The sequence below is a fragment of the Mus caroli genome, chromosome 7 (assembly GCF_900094665.2).
Source record: "Mus caroli chromosome 7, CAROLI_EIJ_v1.1, whole genome shotgun sequence".
In the NCBI taxonomy this organism is placed as follows: domain Eukaryota; kingdom Metazoa; phylum Chordata; class Mammalia; order Rodentia; family Muridae; genus Mus; species Mus caroli.
This window is the reverse complement of record NC_034576.1, coordinates 49,103,422-49,119,533: the sequence shown is the minus strand read 5'-3', so window position 1 is coordinate 49,119,533 and position 16,112 is coordinate 49,103,422. Positions and strand designations below refer to the sequence as shown.

The 16,112-nt window shown below is 46.0% G+C and overlaps 1 pseudogene; it reads left to right on the top strand.

The window, feature by feature from the left end:
- Window positions 1–987: 987 nt before the first annotated feature.
- Window positions 988–2,187, top strand: LOC110298724 (annotated as a pseudogene).
- Window positions 2,188–16,112: the final 13,925 nt, after the last annotated feature.

Sequence of the window (16,112 nt, the reverse complement as noted above, 5' to 3'; positions counted from 1 at the left end):
CTCTTCTGGAGTGTCTGAAGACAGCTACAGTGTACTTACATATAATAAATAAATAAATCTTTAAAAAAAAAAAAAAAGAGCTCAAAGATGGAATCAGGCACGGCCCCGGCCCCTATCATTCTCACAGGCTCACTGAGGGCATTGGCTCCCCATACCTGCAACTCTAGACGACAGGCATCACACAAAACAGGATGAAGCTTGCACAAGGGTACAAAGCATGAGTTTCCCTGGCCATGGACAGGATGGCTGCCCCTCTAGTCTCCTGATGTACATGCCAACAGGCCTTCAAAGAAAGGATTCACCATGTTGCCAGGAGCAACACTGGTCATCATGTGAAGGGGCAGATGGGTGTAGCCACAGAGTGGAGACAACCGGGAGTGAGCTTATAACTGGATGTCTCTAGCTGTTTCCATCCCAACTTTAACTAGAAACGGGTAACATAGTCAGAATGGCCTGCCCAGGAGACAATAAAATGAGATTAAGACTCTCAGGAATTAGGGTTTCGTCATTCTGCCAGACCAGCCAAGACACTGACTGAACTGGGAAGAGTCCACAGTGAGCTGTAGAGAAAGGAGGTGGTGCGCCACTGGTCTCAGGACCATCTGCAGCAGTGGGAGCCGTGAGACCCTCTGGGGCCATCGAAAATCCTGGCAAGCCTGTAACAAGCTGGCGTGACCTCATCTCAGATGACTCTGGGCTGTGTCAGGTTGATAATTAAAGCTAACTAGGACACTCCACAGCCAAAGTCCAGAACTACAACCTGGGAGTCTGCTTTAAGGGTTGCCCTGGTGTTTCTGAGCATCGTGAGGTTGGAATCCACCAGTTTAGGTCACTCTCTTGTGCTGAGTCGTTTAGACCAATGTCTCCGTGAACTTCTGTGAGCAGAAAATGAAATTTCAAGATCTCTCCCAATATCACAAGTCTAACATCCAGCTAATTTCTCATCACTGACTAATAACCATTAAAAAAAAAAAAAGCTTGGAAGCAAGAGAGCAACATGGCAGCTCCAGCTAAGGGCGAGAACCTGTCCCTGGTGGTGCACGGGCCTGGAGACATCCGCCTGGAGAACTACCCAATACCTGAGCTGGGCCCAAATGATGTGTTACTAAAGATGCACTCGGTGGGGATCTGTGGCTCAGATGTTCACTACTGAGAGCATGGACGAATTGGGGATTTTGTTGTGAAAAAGCCAATGGTGCTTGGGCACGAGGCTGCTGGAACAGTCACAAAAGTAGAAGAGTTGGTGAAACATCTGAAACCAGGAGATCGGGTTGCCATCGAGCCTGGCGTTCCCCGAGAAGTAGATGAGTACTGCAAGACTGGCCGGTACAACCTGACGCCAACTATCTTCTTCTGTGCCACGCCCCCGGATGATGGGAACCTCTGCCGCTTCTACAAGCACAATGCTGACTTCTGCTACAAGCTTCCTGACAGTGTCACTTTTGAAGAAGGGGCCCTGATTGAACCTCTCTCTGTGGGGATCTATGCCTGCCGTCGAGGTTCAGTTTCCCTGGGGAACAAGGTCCTTGTGTGTGGCGCTGGGCCAGTTGGGATGGTCACTTTGCTTGTGGCCAAAGCAATGGGAGCTGCTCAAGTTGTGGTGACTGACCTATCTGCTTCTCGGTTGACCAAAGCCAAGGAAGTTGGAGCAGACTTTACCATCCAGGTTGGCAAAGAGACCCCTCAGGAAATTGCCACTAAGGTGGAAAGCCTGCTGGGGAGCAAGCCGGAAGTTACCATTGAGTGCACAGGAGCCGAGTCCTCCGTCCAGACGGAGTGCCACTCACTCTGGTGGAACCTTGGTGATTGTGGGAATGGGCGCTGAGATGGTCAGTTTACCCCTGGTGCACGCAGCTGTGCGGGAAGTGGATATCAAAGGCGTGTTTCGATACTGCAACACGTGGCCGATGGCAATTTCCATGCTTGCTTCGAAGACGTTGAATGTAAAGCCCTTAGTTACTCACAGATTCCCTCTGGAGAAGGCAGTTGAAGCCTTTGAAACAGCCAAAAAGGGAGTGGGGCTGAAAGTTATGATCAAGTGTGACCCCAATGACCAGAATCCCTAGATGTGAATTGATCTATGCCCTCAGCCCACTCTCTCAGCATCCAAGGGCTAAATGGCTAGAAGGGGAGGCCGTAAATGCAGAACTTTCTTTTGAATGGTAAAAATAATAAACTCATAAGCGGGGAAAGAAAAAAAAAAGCTTGACTTGAAATTATCATAGAGTGACTATTCATTACCAGAAGAATTGAACATGGTCATTTCTGAAAGTGACTATACTTTGTGAAAGACGAGTCATGGTGGCTCGTGGGAGGTTTGGGGGGGGAGGGGGTTACTCTATTAATCAGAATAGTCAGAAGGTGATGCTGTAGCAACAAGCACCAAAACCTGTGATTCGATAACCTGGAGTCAGTTATAAAGTCATCTCCCCAGAGTTGGCATCCAACCCAGAACTCAGCAGAGGGCGGGGTTCCTCCTAGTGTTCCCCTATCTCAACACTAGGCTTAGAGTTCATCCCCACTGCAGGGCACTCTCTAGGACCAATTGTATTATCCCACATAAGAAGAAGCTATATGCTCAGACCCCAACTGCACATTAGGGAAACCAGCAGTGGCTACAATAGTTAAATAAAATGTATAAGATATATGAAAGTAGAAAAGAAAATATATGTGTGTATATATTTGTATACATTGGAATTTGTTTGGTTTTTTTTAAGATTTAATTATTTATTTTATGTATGTGAGTATACTGTTATGTCGCTGGTTTCAGACACACCAGAAGAGGGCATCAGATCCCATTAAAGATAGTTGTGAGCCACCATGTGGTTGCTGGGAATTGAACTCAGGACCTTTGGGAAGAGCAGTCAGCTCTTAACTGCTGAGCCATCTCTCCAGCCCTTCCTTGTTTCTTTACATCATTGAGGGCACAAGTTATTTTGAATAATTTAAATTTTTATTTTACATTAAGTTTGCATCTTTATTGTAAAGGAGTCTAGTGTAAAATCTTTCAGTCTCAGGCCTGAAAGGTAACCACGTGTAATTTAAATCCTCGCTGGAATTCCTGCTTGCACTTACTTCTGTGTTTGTTCTGCTCATTGATGTAGATTTTATTTGATCTCTAATGACTTTGCTTCAAATTTCAGGGCAAATTTGAGACCCAAATTTCTCTTTGGGTCTCAGTTATTCCATCTCTAAAACAAAGACATTGGGAGAAGTCGCCTCTAACATGCCTTTCAACAGAGGGTGTGCAAATGAAGACCCTTAGCTGTTATCTACTCTTGCCTTCTCCTTTCCTCCACAACTGCACCTAGGACCATTAATACCTGGCAGAATAGACTTTGAACCAGCCTCCCCAAGTCTACAAGAAGGGCCCAGAGCAGCTCACAGTGCTCAGACACACCAGTGATGTCATTCAGAGTCTACAATTGCATCCACTGTGATGTGCAAGCATCATTACAGCCCTGAGACCCTGGCCAGAATCACAGAATTCCTGAAATTCTGCCTTTGAATGCCACACTGAAAGCCACTTCCTCCAGTATATTCCAAAATTTTTAGGACTTATTATTATTATTATTATATTTCTTCGTTTAGTTTTATGTGTCTTTTGTTTGTATATGTGTGTGAATTGCAATTCAATGTGTGTGTGTGTGTGTGTGTGTGTGTGTATACGCTTGGTACTCACAGAGGCCAGATCCCCTAGATATTAGAGTTACAGATGATTGTGGACCTCCATGTGGGTGCCAGGAATCAAACTCAGATCTTCTGCAAAAGCAACAGGCGCTCTTGACCTCTGAACCATCTCCTCAGCCCCAGGATTTCTTGCTTACCCTGTCACTAAGGGCAGCTCCTGGAACATATTATAGACTTGATATTTGCCATTTTACTGAGTCTAAACCTCACCTCCACTCCCCTTTTATAACATGCTTTAGGAAATCACCGTCTGCTTCCCCAGCAGCAACCCCAGAAATTATTGCCTAATGAGAGACTCCAGCCCATTGTTTTTACCCAGAGACAGGCATACCTGGAGGACCCTGGGGTTGAACTCTATTCAAACTGTTAACACAGCAACTGGGGGGCAGCAAGATGGAAAACCAAGGACATAAACATCAGCATGGGACAGAAAATACAGAAAACATACGTTCCAATGACAGCCGCCCTCTAAGCTGTAAACTGACTTTTGCTTGACGGGACATTTATGCCCACTTTTAAAGTCCTGCCTTGTAGATTAGGCAAAAACAAGATTTTCTGAATCCAGTGTTTCATGGTTTAGATTTTCTGCACGGAAGTCAGCAGGGGGCGTGTGTGTTCCTTAACTCAGCCTGGGCAGCAGAGCCTGGAGCTGATTCTGCACTGGAGTAAACACTCAGGCGTATTAAGGCTCTGCCGTTGCCCCTTCTTGACAACATAGAGAATGGTCTAATAGATATATCCTCAAGCAAAAGAGGAACTTGGCAGTAAATGGTACACAGAACAGTGTGTATAAATCCTTCTATTGCCACTGTTAGACTGAGATCCAGAGGCAGCCTAAGACCTACAAGTAAGAAATACCACCACAAGCCCAAAAGGTGAGCCGGGCTTACCTTCAATCAGAGTCCTTCAAAAATTCTATTAACAACACCTTGCTCTCTGTCATAATTGCGGTTACCATTGTTGTCATGAAATACCATGATCAAAGAAACTTGGGGAGGGAAGGGTTTGTTTGGTTTACACTTCCATATTGCTGTTCATTACTGGAGGAAGTCAAGACAGGACCTCAACCCGAGTGAGATACTGGAGGCAGGAACTGATGCAGAAGCCATGGTGGAGTCTTGCTTACTAGCTTGTTCATTGTGGCTTGCTCAGCCTTCTCATAGAACACAGGATCACCAGCCCAGGGATAGCGCTACTCACAATAGGCTGGGCCCTCCCCCAGCAGTTACTGATTAAGAAAATCCCCTACGGCTCTAACTTATAGAGGCATTTTCTCAATTGAGGTTTCCTCCTTTTAGATAACTCTGGCTTGTGTCTAATTGACGTGAAACTATCCAGCACACTCTCTAAACCTCGGCTATACTTGTAAACGGTAGAACTAGAAGAAACTGCAAGAATGTCAGGCACTGTGCATCTATTACCTCTGAAATTAACACAGTCCCTCCTGGATAAAGGAGGCCTGTAAGATTTGAGATACTCCTTACAGTGCTCAGGAAATTCATGAAACTTACAGGCCTCAGGAATCAGAGAAAGATGAAAGACGCACATGGTCCCTCCCAAGATTATATGAGCAGTAAACAATTGCTGAGGGAAGACTTTCTGTGGAGCTGTCTGCAAGTATACAGGGAATAATTTTTTTATCACCCATGCTCATTTAAGTATCCCTTCACCCATATTTCTATAAGGCTGAGCAAGCCACAGTGAGCAGTAAGTAAGACTCCACATGGCACCAAACAGTGGTGGCACACGCCTTTAATCCCAGCACTCGGGAGGCAGAGGCAGGTGGATTTCTGAGTTCAAAGCCAGCCTGGTCTACAGAGTGAGTGCCAGGACAGCCAGGGCTACACAGAGAAACCCTGTCTCGAAAAACCAAAAAGCAAAAAAGCAAAAAGAAAAAAGACTGCACCATGGCTTCTGCATCAGCACCTGCCTCAAGGACCTCACTCTGCTTGAGGTCCTGTCTTGACTTCCTCCAGTTACAGCTAGTTCACAGCATCTGACTTAAAATCCAGGCTATTTCACTGAGCTTCTGACTGGATGTGGGAGATGGCCTTTAAAAATAACTCAAACATTGGAGCAAACATGGCTTTGAAATCAAGCTCTTAGATGGTGGAAGCAGGAAGATCAGAAGTTAAAACCCAGGCTCAGCTACATGAAACCAGTAAGAAAATTATTGTTTTCTTAATAATAATAATAATAATAATAAGATGATGATGATGATGAAATTCTTGGTGTCTAAAATTAGCCTTCATAGACAGGATCAGCCACTATGACACCTTTGCTCAAAAGATGAGAGAGGGCTGGTGAGATGGCTCAGTGGGTAAGAGCACCCGACTGCTCTTCTGAAGGTCCAGAGTTCAAATCCCAGCAACCACATGGTGGCTCACAACCATCCGTAACGAGATCTGGCGCCCTCTCCTGGAGTGTCTGAAGACAGCTACAGTGTACTTACATATAATCAATAAATAAATCTTTAAAAAAAAAAAAAGATGAGAGAAGGGGAGGAGGGGAGGGTGGAGGCAGAGACAGAAGAGAAGAAAGAAGGAAGTGAGGAAGTAAGAAAGAGATGGGGAGGGGCTGAGGATATGAATGAAGGTTCCCACAGCCTGGTCTCCAGGCAGAAGCCTTCCTAGCAACTGGAGCTACACTGCATTGTTTGAAGTACTCGTTTTGTTTCAAATCAAACATGAAGGATGAATTCACCCCCAAGACAAAAGGCATTTCCTCACAGGGCTCAGATAAATCAGAACTCAAGGTCAGGAGAGTCAAGGGTGAGCAATCCCTCAAAACCCATCTGCAGAACAATTAAGCATTGTCAATAGCTCTGCAGGCTTCTGAAGGGCAGGCTTGGAGAACCTTGGAGCCAGCAGCCAGAAAGGCCCTCGGACTGGCCACACTCAAACATTTCACCTTGCAGAAGGTGTAGTCCTGAGAGGAAGCATAAGAGTCACAAGTCGAGTGTTCACAGATGCCAGGGAAATGGAGCAAGTTGAGGTGGGTAAGAGGGGTTAAATATGTCACAGCAGATGGGGACTTTCTCTCTTAAGAACAGCAACAGAAGAAACATTGGTGGGTGAAACTAACATTTGTCCCCAGTAGTGAGAGTAAGAGTAAGGACTTTAGCAAACTGACACCCCTGTCTTCTAAACACCACTTGCTACCCAGTTCCACTTGGTCATTATTATAGCCTGATGGGATTGTTTTCCAGGGCTTTTTAATTTGGACTGGGGACTAAGGATGTATCACAGTTGGTAGAAAGCTTGCCTACTATCCACAAAGCCCTACATAAGCACCACATAAGCAAGCATGGTGGTGCATGCCGTAAACCCAGAACTGGCATGGAGGCAGGAAGATCGGAAACTCAAGGCCATCCTTGACTAATAGTGAGCTCAACCCCAACCTGGACTACGAAAGACTCCATCACCAGAGAGATAGGTAGATAGATAGATGGATGGATGGATGGATGGATAGATAGATAGATAGATAGGCAGAAAGATAGATAATACAGAGACAGGGAAAGACAGACAGACTGAGTTGAAAGAGTTAAAATGCTCAGATTTTTTTTTTAAATGATGGTAACTAGTTAAGAACAGAATCTTTGTTTCCCATCTTGCCCTCTGGTCTGGAGCACTGTGCATAGTAAAGAAAGGGTCTCCTGAGAAGCCGTAAGCTCCAATTTTCACCTAAATGTCCCCTTATTTTATGACCTCACAAAAGACACTTTTCTCTCATTTAGATGAGACATTGCTTCTCATCTAAAATATGAAAAGTAGGAGGGGGAGAATGAGGCGGGAAGAGGGGAGGGGAAGGGAAGGAAGAAGAGGAGGAGGAAAGGAATGAACCTATCACACTTCTTTAGATGCTCTCTGGGTTTCTGAGTCTGTACAGAAGGAAATTAGCAAGGCATCATGGAATAATCATGATCTCCAGGGTCCAAGTGTCTGGGTGACACCTGCATCCCACACACACTCTGGTCCCACTGGAACTTCAAACTTGTCCACAGGGAACACAAATATCTACCCTCCATGCTAGCCTCTTCCCTCCTCTAACCCAACTGCCCAAGTTTTCAAAACTCCACTCTCATCCAACCACAGACCTTGTCTATTCTATTTCCTTTTAATCTTTTAGCTCTGTTCACTTCTTTCCATCCAAAGCACTTTCCTCCCAGTCTAGACATCCATGAACTTCACCCACATTGCATCAGCCTCTCTCTCCTCTCTCTCTCTCTCTCTCTCTCTCTCTCTCTCTCTCTCTCTCTCCCTCCCTCTCCCTTTCCCTCTCCCTCTCTGTCTCCCCCCTCCCCTTCCCCTCCCGTTTCCCTCCCCCTCTTCCTCTCCTTCTCTTTGTTCTCAGCTCTCATTGGTCCATCTTTCATAGCACAGCCAAAGTTTCCTCCATAAAACACAGGTGCCCAGCTTAAAACCCTGTGGTGATCAGAGGCATGGTCCATGGGAAAGAACTCGTCTGTGCTGTAAACTTGTCCAAAGCTATCACTGGGGAGATCTTGGGCCTTTGGGAGAATCAACAAACGATGCTACAGATGTATTGCTAATGGAAGCACAGTTAAACGGCCCCTGACTGCTTGTGTTTATTCCCACAGATTGGGGTCGCTCTCATATTTGGTCGGAGAAGCCTCTTTCAGCCATGGGCATGGGTGAAAGCAGAGATTTATAACAAACCAAAGCACTGAGAAGGGACTGCTGAGTTCTCCACTGCAAAGCAGACATCTATATCACTCACTCCAAAGCCCAGAAATATTTCAGAAGAGGAAAGGGAGGGCTTTAAGAGCTGGAGAGTAGAAAGGACTGTTATAAAATGTGTCACCTGAGTATCACACAGCTGTTACACCAGGGACAACAGTGACACCTGCAGAAGACATGCACACAAAAGAGAGATGAGTGTGGGGACATGGCTAAGAAGAAGGGACTGAGCAGGGGTGGGAAGAGGAGTCAGACAGATGACAACAGACAATGTGATCAACAGAGAATGTACACACACAGGAAACTCAAAATCTTAAGCCTGTGTTTACCCTCGTGGTAAAATCCAAACTGCTTGTATTACTTGCTTGGGTGCATCTGTGATAGAGTCTCCGACAGAACAAATTAACCGGGGGAAGAGGCGTAATTTATTTTGGCTCACAGCTTCAGATAACTTTTGTCTGTCACAGGGGAAAGGTATGGCAGTATTCATGGTACTGGGAGCATGTGGTAGGGGGGGTGGGTCCCTCGCTTATGATGAACAAGGAAGCACTGAGAGCATTGGAGACCCAGAAGCTGGGCTGTCCCTACTCACCTACTTCAGCCAGCCAGCTCTCACACCTAAAGGAGAAGGCTTAAGCCATGAGCCAGAGGAGGGCATTCATACTGTAACACTTTAACCTGAGACCCAGCATGCGTGGGCTCCTTACCATTGAACTTCCTTTCTGCCAGTCAGGACTCAGTGTTCCAGGACAGTAAATATTCAGCTGTCTGAAGTCCAGGGGTGCTTGTGACAGAACTGGCTTGGGTCCCCTTTTAAAGTTCCACTGGGACTTTACACAAGGCCTCTTCCAAAGGAGCAGGGGAACAGTATGGGGGGCGGGGAAGGGTGCTTTTGTCTGTTTACCTTTCTGTCCACTTCGGCGTTCTCATTCTCTTCCCCTGAAGAAAAGAAACTAGCTGTTTACCAATGAGTCCCCGGCACCTTGCGTTGTCTGGTCCCCAACAGCCAGTGCACTATTTTATGAATGAATGAGTAAATGAATGGATGGATAGACAGATGCCAGGATCGTCCAAAGACTCTGCCACTTTCTAGTATGAGTCTATAGTGAAGCTGCCCTCACTTTCGGCACCCGTCCTTACAGGCAGACGTGGGTTGTGGGGGATGTGTTTTAGGACCTACAACATCTGAATGTACACATTAGTTGCTACCCATCTCCTCTGTGCTTCAGTTTCCTGGCCTGGTTCCTCCTCCGTAGCCTTAAAGTCTGAGTTAAGTGAGTTAGCATATGCAATGGGCTTTAAATGGTACCTCACACACTGCAAGCATTATCAGAAGAGTGTGGCGAAACGATGAGTGAGCTTTACAGCCCTCTGGGATGCTGGCTGTGATGAGCATTTGCTCATTTTGGATTAACCAGGTCTTGCGTATGGTTCTGATAGGATTGTCAATTGCAGTGGGCCCTTCCCTAGCCAGTGGAAGCCTACACACCCAGAGTTCAGTCAACAGGGCGCCTATTCTCCTGATCCTGAGAAGTAGAAATAAGAGTACACTGGGGGTTGGAGAGATGGCTCAGTGGTTAAGAGCACCTACTGCTCTTCCGAAGGTCCTGATTTCAAATCCCAGCAACTACATGGTGGCTCACAACCATCCGTAATGAGATCTGACACCCTCTTCTGGTGCATCTGAAGACAGCTACAGTGTACTTAGATATAATAATAAATAAATCTCTAAAGAAGTTAAAAAAATAAAAAGAGTACACTGTTAGAATTTTATTACCCCTACGGACCTCTGGGGAGGCCCAGCCTTCAGCTTTCCAAGCTGGGTTCTTCAGCCTCCCTCCACCTGTGAGTTTCCTCGTGCCCTTCCTGGGCACTGGCCATCTATGTGCTTCACTGGCAAGGACTATGCCTGTCTCAGACTCAGAAAACAGTCAGGCCATAGTCACTGTGAGACGGCTCATAAGATACTTCTTTTCTCTGTGCCTCAGTCCCCCACGCTCAATGTGGAGGACCCTAAATCGGGTGCTTGCCCCCAATCCTGGGCCATCAGCAGAGCCTCTATGGGCCTCAGAATATCTGTATGGTTCACAGGTGCCTCATTAGACTTTAAGACACAGCCACTGGGGACACTGTGGCCTGAATGGCCTCTGGGGACCTTTCAAATAAAAAAAGACCAGGGATCCAGTCTTTCTATGATAATGCTACCCTAGAGAAAACCACAGTTTGGGCTCGTGTCTCATTGTCCTCTGCATCCAAGAGGAAAACTCCATGGTCTGGTTATTTTTCTCTTGCTGTGATAAAACAAGATGGCCAGGGCAACGTATAGATGAGTTATTCTTATTTACAGTGTCACAGGTAAGAACCCATCCTGGTGGGAAAGCCCCGCAGCAGGAGCAGGAAGCTAAGAGGTTACAGGTCAACCACAAGCACTAAACAGAGAGAGCAAACCAGAGAGCTCTCAAAGCCTGCCCCCAGTGACACTTCTTCCAGCAAAGCCAAACAGTGCTACCAGCTGGGGACCAAGCATTCAAATGCCTGAACCTAGGGAGACGTCTTTTTTTTCCTATTCAAACCACTACCCTCCAGTAGCTTCCACGTATTAGGATAGAATTCAGGTCCTTTCCCGGTTCCCTGCACATTCTAGTTCATGAATTCCTCCCCGCCCTTGTCTCTCACTCTTATTCCTGGTAGAAAGAGGTCCACCCTTGCACCCTTGGCACTCTGAATGGCCACTTCCTGTTGCAACTCAGATGAGCTCTCCCCCTAGGAGACTTTTATCTGGACACATAGTGAGACCTGTGCCTTTCTACCTCTGTTCTCCATCAAGCCTGCCTCTTTTCTTTTTCTTTTTAACATTTTATTTATTTGGTTGGTTGGTTTTTAGTATTTTTTTCTTTCTTTTTACACTCCAGATTTTATTCCTCTCCCAGTCCACCCTCTAACTGTTCCACATCCCATACCTCCTCCCTGTCCCCCTGGCTTCACAAGGATGTCCCCACCCCACCCCCAGACCTCTAAACTCCCTGGAGCCTCCAGTCTCTTGAGGGTTAGTTGCATCTTTTCTGACTGAACCCAGACCCAGCAGTCCTCTGCTGTATATGTGTTGGGGGCCTCATATCAGCTGGTGTATGCTGCCTGGTTGGTGGCCCAGTGTCTGAGATGTCGGGGTAGGAGGACGCGGAGGGTCCGGGTTAGTTGAGACTGCTGGTCCTCCTCCTGGGTTGTCCTCCTCCTCAGCTTCTTCCATCTTTTCCCTAATTCAACCACAGGGGTCAGCAGCTTCTGTCCATTGGTTGGAAGCAAATATCTGCATCTGACTCTTTCACCTGCTTGTTGGGTCTTTCTGAGAGAAACCTGCCTCTCTTTTCTTTCTCTCTCTTGCACTTGCCATGGTCTGAATTGTCTTGCTGTTTGTTGCTTTAACCAGATTCTTTGCCAGAAGGCGTGCCCCCTCCACTGGAATGTACGTTCTATGAAAGCTGGGAACCTGGCTGTTATTTAACGCATCCCAGTCCTGAGCAGCAGTAGGGCACTCAGAGTAAACCCACAATAAAGCGTCTAGTAGTTACTACAGTTTGTAAGAAAGCCCAAACAAGCCGGGCATGGTGGCACAGGCCTTTAATCACAGCACTTGGGAGGCAGAGGCAAGCGAATTTCTGAGTTCAAGGCCAGCTTGGTCTACAGAGTGAGTTCCAGGACAGCCAAGGCTACACAGAGAAACCCTGTCTCAAAAAACGAAAAAGGAAGGAAGGAAGGAAGGAAGGAAGGAAGGAAGGAAGGAAGGAAGGAAGGAAGGAAGGAAGCCCAAACAATAAACATAAGACAGGGCTTCAGTTCTCAATTAGCTGAGCAAGTTTTTGTTGGATGGTTGGTTGGTTGGTTGATTGGTTGGTTGGTTGACTTAGGCTGTGTTAGGTTTTATGTTTGTTTGGTTGACTGTTTTGTTTTACTTTCTTCTGTTTTGTTTTTAGACAGGGTCTCACATAACCCATGCTAATCTAGAACTTACTATGTAGCCAAGGCTGACCTTGAACTCCTGATGCCCTGCTTCTGTTGCCAGGGTGCTGGGACTACCATGCTGGGCTCTGAATATTTCTGATATATTCTGAGATCAGGAGCCAAGTAACTCAGCCTTTAATGTAATCAGAGTATGGTGCCAACCATACTCTAAGGCTTGGTCTAATCTGTGGGGAACGGGGGGGAGGGGGGCGCGGGGCAGGCTTCACCATATACACTCCAACTGTGCACACCACGGTGATCTAACCCTAGCTAAGGTCCTCTTCTGAGAAAGCTGGCTAATGACCTTGGTCATCTTTTTACTCTTCAGGCTTGCAACTAAGAAATATAGTAGTCACCTATAATAGAGTATAATTTCCAGGAAGAGTCNCCTGTCTCTGGATACCCATGATTCATATAAAAGCTGTGCTTTTTTATTTTTTTGTCTCTACTACCACAACGCCAGGCCTAGCACCATATTCTTAACATTATTAGTTAAATATATATATATAACACCAGGACACTATTTTTAGTCTCTTAATACGATCCACTTTGCTGGTTTTGATGTTTGGATAACACCTAACTTTGATTGAGAGATCCCATCAAAAGAAAGTTCATATAGTTCACTCGCCTACTAGATACGTAGGAGCCTTCAACAGTGACCCACAGTGATGCTGCTGCTACAATCACTGGCTACACAAACCCTAAAGGCTCTGTCTTCAGAAAGCACCAAAGACCTAAGAGCTAGGGCTACCTCCACTTCTTTACAGAAGCAAGTAAATAAAAGGGAACAGACAAGATGTATAGGCTACAAAAGCAGTAGCCTACATTGCCAATTGGGTATATCTATTTCTTCCCAATGCCACTCGTTTAAAAAGAATTCACTGCATACCTCATGTATGTCAGACAGACAAACACCTAGGATATATCAACAATACAAACAGATAAATATGCTTGCCCATGTGAACCTTATATTCCAGTGAGAAAAGATGGACATTAAATAGTGACTTTATTGAGAGCTGGAGAGATAGCTCAGTGGTTAAGGTATATGTTGCTCTTACAGAAAACCTGAGTTTAATTTTGAACACCCTTCTCAGGCAGCTCATTCCTTAAGGGACCTTAACTCCAACCCCAGTGGGATCCAACAAAGAGGTCTGGCCTCTTCAGGTACCAACACACATGTGTGCATACCCTCACAGACACATAATTGTATGTATTATGTATTATAATTATGAATATATACATAATTATAAATAATAAAAATTGCAAAATTTAATAGTGACTCGGTCTTAGTTAAGGTTTTCTTGCTGTGAGGAGACACAATGACCACGGCAACTCTTATAAAGGAAAACATTTCGTTAGAGCTGGTCCAGTATCTTCATGGCGGGAACTGTGGCAGCAACCAGGCAGATATGGTGCTGGAGAAGAAGCTGAGAATCCTACATCTCGATCCTCAAACAGCAGAAGACTGTGTGCCACACTGGATGTAGCTTGCACATATGACACTTCAAAGCCCCACCTCCACAGTGACATACTTCCTCCAACAGGGCCACACCTACTCCACCAAGGCCACACCTCCTAATAGTGCCATTCCCGGCAGGCCAAGAATTCAAACACTTGAGTCTATGGGGGCCATTCCTATTCAAACCACCACAGACTCTATTAAAGAAATCATCTAATTTATAACTCATAAATTTACTCATCTAGAACATACTATAAAGTCTCCTAAGAAATACAAAATGAGATATTGACTATTACAATATAGTTTATACACAAGTGATGCAATATGCTAAAAGGTAAAATAAACCGATGTAAGAGAAAGAAATAGAGGCAGATCAGAACAGCCAAAGAGGGCAGGGAGGGCTTGGTAGAGAGAACAGTCATGGCAGGGACACCTTGCCGAGAGAGTAATACTTCAGCCAAACCCAAACAAGATGAGTTATAGCTACAAGGTGGCTGCTCTCCATTCTTCTTAGCTTCCAAGATGATCGACCCAAACCTGAGCCTCATTACACCGCCTTAGAGGTCCCGAGGACTATGCCCTTTCTCCCTTGGAGAAATACGATGTCTGTGAGCAAGGCTTCCAGGACCAAGCTGTATTCAAACCCTGGCTCTACCACTGTCAAGGCTTTGTGGTGGTATTCCATTCCTCTGCGTCCCAGCTCCCTGCTTCAAACTGGAGATATTAATAGGACCTACGTCACAAGGCTCTTTTCAGGATTTAGTGAGATAGCACAGGTGAATTCCTTCGCACACAAGAAGAACTCAATAAACTCAGCTATAATTACTGAGCCTCACTCCAGTCTCTCAACGTTTATTTACATTTTCCTTGGTCCTGGTTCTTTACCCTAACTGAAATTTTAACATTGTTTATGGTTTCTGCTTCGGTGGTAAGCCACCTCAGATCCTTTGTGGATTAGGGTAGGTTATAAATAACTAAGTAAATAAATTAAAATCTGGACAGGAGAATATTTACACAGAAGCAAAATGTTTCATTACCAACAGACTGAACTGCAAGTGAGGTCAGAAGCAAGAAATATTGATTCTGACTCCTGAGAGTCCATCAAAAGCCACCTACAAGACATCCTCTGGTTTCTCTCTGACCATCTTTGTCCGCCCTCCCTCCCCTCTCCTTTCTCTTCTCCTTTCCCAAACACGTCTTCCTCCCTCAAAACAGAGCAAATGAGTCACACAAAATGACTCAGTAGCCCCCCAAGTCCTCCCGGCCTCCCACCAGCTTCGGTGCCATGGGCCTCACAGAGCTGCTGTTCCTCCCATTAGAAGAGACATAGGAAACAGATGGGGTCACTTCCCGTGTTGACAGGCAGAATGCTGGCTTCATGAGCTACTAGACCTAGGCTGGACCCTCTCCTGTCAGAGTGACTGAGTGACTGAGCTGGGTGGTGACACGGATGTCTCTGAAGCCCTCAGCACCCCTAATTCCTGATTGGCGGTAACAGTGACACCCTAGGTGCTTGCGTAGATGCAAAGATAGAATTCAGGACTGCAACACATTATTTTCAAAGTCTTCCATGAATGTTAACTGTACCAAAGTAACCCTTAGAGGGCTAAAAACTGCATAAGGGTGAATGTGGCAGACACAAGGTAAACAAGCTGGTTGAGATATATCCCTACTTGATAGAGATCCCGGCAAGAAGCAAAAGAGAAAAATTATTTGAACCCTGGCTACTATTTTATTTTATTTTTAGTTGTGTGTCTGTCTGTATGAGTATATGCCACGTGAGTGCAGGTGCCTGTGAAAAACAGAGACAGTGTTGGATCCCCTCGAGCTGGAGTCACAGGTGATTGTGAGCACCTCTGATGTGGGTGCTGGGAACTGAACTCAGACCCTTTCCAAGAGCACTGTGCACCCTTAACCACTGAGCGACCTCTCTAGCTCCAGAGCCCCTACTATTAGAGGGACTCTCAGGGGTCTTCCTTGTTTCTTTGAGATGGGCATCAATAGCTACATTAACAGCCAGGCATGAGCTATGCACAGAGCAAGGGGAGTTCAGGAGGCAGCCCTGCCCCCACTCCACATCCCCACCCCCACCCCCAACCCCAGGAAAGACCGGTCTCCACGGGCAGGACTGACAGAAACCCTCCGGATCCAGCTGTGCCTCCTCTGTGATTCCTGCACTGACAGTGCATGAACCTGGGCTTGGCTGACCTGCAGGAAGATTCCTAAGTCCTCTTTCTTTTTCACTTCCAACTGCTACCCCATGC